General features: G+C 51.7%; 1 long non-coding RNA gene across 1 annotated transcript; it reads right to left on the bottom strand.

Moving 5' to 3' along the window:
- Positions 1–60: 60 nt before the first annotated feature.
- On the bottom strand, positions 61–3,006 carry LOC117309482 (uncharacterized). The gene is made up of 2 exons (XR_004523825.2): positions 2,776–3,006; positions 61–1,385 (listed from the first exon to the last, which is right to left on the bottom strand). It is a non-coding gene; the product is annotated as an uncharacterized lncRNA (long non-coding RNA).
- Positions 3,007–5,570: the final 2,564 nt, after the last annotated feature.

Genomic DNA, 5,570 nt, shown 5'->3' with positions numbered 1-5,570 from the left:
TCTTTTGGCACCTGTATACCTGTAGGGTAAACTTCTGAAGTGGAATTGCTGGGACGAAGAGTTTTTGTTTTTGTTTTGAATTTTATTTATTTTTTTATAGAGCAGGTTCTTATTACTCATCCATTTTATACACATCAGTGTATACATGTCAATCCCAATCTCCCAATTCATCACACCACCACCACCACCCCCTGCCGCTTTCCCCCCTCGGTGTCCATATGTTTGTCTCTACATCTGTCTTTGTATATTTAATTTTTTGATAGATATTACGAGTTGGCCTTTTAAAGAGGTTGTGCCAGTTGACTTTCCCACCAACGATGTGGTGGGACCTGTTTTCAGACACCTTGACCAGCATGAGTTCCCCTTTTTTTTTTTGCGGTACATGGGCCTCTCACTGCTGTGGCCTCTCCCGTTGTGGAGCACAGGCTCCGGATGCTCAGGCTCAGTGGCCGTGGCTCACGGGCCCAGCCGCTCCGCGGCATGTGGGATCTTCCCAGACCGGGGCACGAACCCGTGTCCCCTGCATTGGCAGGCGGACTCCCAACCACTGCGCCACCAGGGAAGCCCATGAGTTCCCTTTTGTTGGCTTTTTTGTTTTGTCTTGCTCATCTGATAGGTGAACAATGGTATCTTGTAGTTTTAATCTACATTTCTTATGTTATGAATGAGGTTGAGCATCTAAGATAGAAACACAGACACAGTTTGTAACTGGAGTGGGGTCTGGCCCCTACCCCAGCCTGAGTCACCGTGCCTGTCTTCCTCACCTCAGCTGATGAGAGCTGGCAGGACAGCCTGGGCCCCAGCCCTCCCAAGACCTGTCTTCCCCGCCCCCTCACCTGTGATGAGCAACAGCTTCTCCTGGGTGACTGGAAGAGGCATGTTTTATTCAGGCACCCTGGTTTGTCCGGCTTTTCAGTCCCTGAGGGTTGGGTCTTGGCCACTGATGCAAAACAGAGGAGTTGCAGCAGAGAAGTGGCAAGATGAGACCTGCTTTTATTGGGAATGGAGCTGGGGTATATGGGTAGATGGGGAGGAGGCTGCAGTAGTTCAAGGTGAGCACTGATGAGCCCGAGCTAAGCAGTGGGGCCCTGGGACAGACCCAGACAGACAGGACGGACTAGGTGCGGAGGAAGAGGGAGAGGCAGTATGGTGATGGGGGTGGAGTCAGGATGGCAGAGGAGGAGTGAGTTGAAGCTTGCCTGTGGGATGGACAAAGGAGATGAAAAAATGTTTGTTGGATGAATGTCTTCCCAGTGGTCATAGGATTGGAGTGGTCACGTGTTCAACAGAGGGATGGTTAATTCAGCCAGTCTGGCCACAACAGGTTAAACCAACTCTGGGGCGTGTCCTGCTGCTGGCTTTCTGCAATGACACAGTCTGGTTTCCTGGAAGACAATTAACACACAGCTAGCTTTACTCCTGATTTACCACCTGGGTCTAGCTTCTTCTGTGATGCCTCCTGCTGTCCCTCTGGTGCAGGGAATGTGGGTTGGGGAGTGGGCTGGTGGCCAGACCAGCAAGAGCTGGAGGAGGAGCAGGTAAACTGGAGGTGGGGGGAAGGGGGAAACATGGGTCCACCGACCCCAGCCCCCATCCAGGCTGCTGGCTAGAGCAGAAGGTCAACCAGGCCTGGTGGCCACTGCCCTTTTCAGGCATGTGTTCTAGATCCTTCTCCTACTTCAGCCCATGTTTCTTCCACAGGCTCTCACCCCGTGTATCCCAGAGTTCTCAGTCCCAAATGAAAACTCTCAGGTGGCAACAAGAAACCCATTATCAGTACCTTAGTCTCTCTTTTAGGGTCTGCAGATAAATTTGAATTTCAGATAATAAATTTTTTAGTATAAGTATATCCCAAATATTGTATGGGACGGACATACTTATATACTTCAAAAATAAAAAGAAAACCACTCATTTGAAATTCTCCTTTAACTGGGCATCCTTTTTTAAAAATTTGCTAAATCTAGGGACTTCCCTGGTGGCACAGTGGTTAAGAATCTGCCTGCCAATGCAGAGAACATGGGTTCGAGTCCTGGTTGGGAAAGATCCCACATGCGGCAGAGCAACTAAGCCTGTGCGATGCAACTATTGAGCCCGCGCACCTAGAGCCCATGCTCCGCAAAGACAAGACAAGCCATCGCAATGAGAAGCCCGCGCACCGCAATGAAGAGCAGCCCCTGCTCGTCTGCAACTAGAGAAAGCCAGAGTGCAGCAACGAAGACCCAACGCAGCCATAAATAAATAATTATTTATTTATATTTTTTAAAAAAACTTTCTTTAAAAAACTTTTTTTTTGCTAAATCTGGCAACTCTGCCAGCCCTCCCCCAGCGGATGGAGACAGCCACTGCCACCTGACCTGTCACTGGCCCAGGTCCTTTAGTGCGCGGGCACCAGGGGCTTTACTTCCATTCGCCAGGCACATGGCCACACGACGACCCTCTGAGGAGGGAGTTCAGTCCCCTCTGGGTGAGAAAACTGAGGCTCGGAGACACGAAGTGACTTGCCTAAGGTCAGACAGTAACGCAGGCGCAGAGGCAGGATCCGAGCACCGGCCCGGCCAACTCCAAGTTCAAGCTATCTGCCCTCCCCACTCAGTTTGTCAAACCACCTCCTCTCCGAGCAGGAAGGGCTAAGGGTGGGCTTCCGCCCTGCAATTCACAGAGAGGAAAAAAGGCCAACGCGGTGGAAGCCCCCAAGCCCGGAACAGACAAGATTTGGTGCTAGAATATTCAAAGCGATTTTGAAACCAAGCGCCTCTTGGTAATAACAATACTAACCGCGGTCATTTGCATAGCTCTCGGCAGTTGACAAAGGGTGTCTCCAGCAGTCGATTAGAATAATAAAGAAAGCAGATGGGAGAGGGAACGCCTGCAGGACCACTCGGCAGGCCCGGGGACTTTTCCGGAACTCAGTCCGGGTGTGGCTTGGGGAAGAAGGGACGGGGGAAGGGAAGAGAGGGGAGGTGGGGTGCATCCTCTCGGCCGACTTCCAGGAACTCCGGGGTTAGAGAGCCGGAGCCCCAGGCTTGGGATGAAGATCTGGGCGGGACTCAGAGCCTGGCGATGCCCCAGTGGGCGTGAACGTGTGGGGGTGATCAGTTCCTCACATTTCCTGCTGGGCTGTGTCCCCGTGTGTGCGCTCAGCCAGAGGTTAAGGTGACCGGGTTGGATTTCGATGGCAGGGGACTGGGAGCCCGGCCCGAGGGTGGGTCCGGGACGGTGGGTCAGGGACGGCTGGAGGGGAGGGTCTGGAAACCCCTACAGGGGGTGGGGTTGGGGAGTGGAGGTGGGGGTGGGTGGACAGAGGTTGGGGAAAGTCTGGTCAAAACGAGACTTATGTAAATTAAACCTTATTTTCCCCTTGACCCACAGGATCCTCTTGGATCGCACCTGAAGTTCTCACCTGCAGTTGCCAGGGGCTGCTAGATACTTGAGTTTTGAGTTTTTCTTCTTTTTATATGCCACGTGCTGCTGGTGGGGGGAGGGTCGCGGTTGGAGTGGGGTTAGAGGTGAGGGATGTGCTTTAGGCTACCTGGGGCTTAAGGAGTGCCAGGAACCTTAGGGAATCTTTCCGAAAAGCTAGAAAGGAGAAAAGCTGGGTAGAGAAGGGGAGGGGAGGGGAGGGAAGAGAAGGGAAGGTGGTCCCTGAAAACTGGGTTCACCTCTTGGTGGGTATCACAACCAAGCCAAAGATCGGGAGAAGGAAAGATTTATTACTTGCAGCAAGTAAGGAAAACATGGGGGATCTCTCCCAAAGCAGTGTCTCCAAGAACAGCAAAATTGGGGAAGTTTTAAGCTAAGAGTACATGTGTATTTATGAGGGTGCTAGAGCACAGGAGAAGTCAGCATAGAATTGGGGCAAAGGGCAGCAGAGTCCAAGCCTTCGTTGATTGAAGTCAGGAGCGTCAACATCATCATTCCGTCCTCCACCTGGGTGGGGCGTTAGCTCCTGCAGAACGCAAAGATGCGTTATTACCTATATCCCTTGAGGAACCAGGACCCTGCCCCAAGGCTGCACTACTGTTTCAGGGCAGCCTCCCTTGTTTCTGCAGTTCCCTCCCTTAAGATCATTAATTACTGAGAACTGTTTGAGGGCAACCATTGTGTCCAGGCTTAGATTACAAAATGGCTTTGGCCAAAATGGATTCTCTTATGTCAAGAAAGCCATTCCTGGTTCTCTTTCTCCAGGTACCACACCCCCCTGCCCCGCCCCGCAACCTATCTGCTTACAAAGGGGGAAAGAAAAAAAGAAAGAAGGAGGGAGAGGAAGGAAGATATACGGGTGTGGATAAGGATAATCTCCCCCTCAGTTTCTGGTTTGATAACGTTATTTTTTTTCTTAGTTTTCTCCTCTAAGCAGCTGTGTCCAAAGTGTAGTCGTGTTAAGCTGACAAGAGGGCAGAAGATACACTGATTTGACCCCCCCCCCAAGTTAAAATTTTATTTCAAATCTTCTGCAAAGGGAGATACTTTGAAAAAATCTAGTGGAAAGATTCCCTCTGGGTAGAAACATTTGATATGAAAAAAATTGTTAGTTAATTGTCATCAAGCTGGACTTTAAAAATCTGGGTAAGCAACATTAGCCTGTTTGCCAGATGGAAGATGGTTGTGTGAATACATCTAACTTCCAGAGAAGAAGGTCTTCTCAAGTATTTTTATCAGGAATGCTAGGGACTTCCCTGGCGGTCCAGTGGTTAAGGCTCCGTGCTTCCACTGTAGGGGGTTCGATCCCTGGTCAGGGAACTAAGATCCTGCATGTCTCGCGGCTCTGCAAAAAAAAAAACAAAAAACAAAAAACGAAGTTTCCTGGAATTACATTGGGCAAAAAAGTTCTGCTCCAGATAGGTGTGGGACGATTGGCACAGTGAGGTCGTCCCTGGGCAACTGGACTCCCCAACACGTACCCAAGGGAATGGGGGTACGTAGGTCCATCAAAAGACACGGGCAGCACACACTACCAGCCCTCTGGGGCACCCGCACCCCACCCCTGCCCTCACCGCCTCGTGCCAAACAGCACACTAGCCCAGCTGGGCCCCCTGGGCCCGAGTGGGGAGCTGTTTTGCTTTAGTTTCGGTTCCCAGCAACCCCTCCTCCCCACCTACCACACTCGCCCACCTGGAGCAGCAGTAGACAGGATGGCCGGAGAGAAGGCAGCCCTTTCAGTATCTGTGGGCATCTGCTGCATCTCGAAGCCTCAGGCCCGAGAGCTGCCACCTGGCCGAGCTCAGAGCTCTACCTTGTTTCTACAGCCTTCTTGCTGGTCAGACGGGCTTCTCTTCTTCCGGAGTCTTCAGGAACCTCCCCTATCCAGCCCACCTGTTTGTGGCCTGGCCTCCTCGAAGCATTGTGAGGCCCAGGTGAGTGGGGTCAGCACTTGGGTGGCCCTTGAGGGCAGGAAGCGGGACTAGTGATGGGGCACCTTCTCTCAGGTAGCACTGTCTGTGCATGGGATGAATGGCTTCAGGAGGTAGGCAGCTAGCAGTTCTTGGGAGTTTAAGCACACACAGGGGCCAGACACTTTCCAGAGATTCTGTGGAGAAAATCCAGCCACTGACAAAGCCTGTGGTGTCCTC

The sequence above is a fragment of the Tursiops truncatus genome, chromosome 20, assembly GCF_011762595.2.
Source record: "Tursiops truncatus isolate mTurTru1 chromosome 20, mTurTru1.mat.Y, whole genome shotgun sequence".
Classification (NCBI taxonomy): domain Eukaryota; kingdom Metazoa; phylum Chordata; class Mammalia; order Artiodactyla; family Delphinidae; genus Tursiops; species Tursiops truncatus.
The sequence above is the reverse complement of the archived record's forward strand: the minus strand, read 5'-3'. Positions and strand labels throughout refer to the sequence as shown.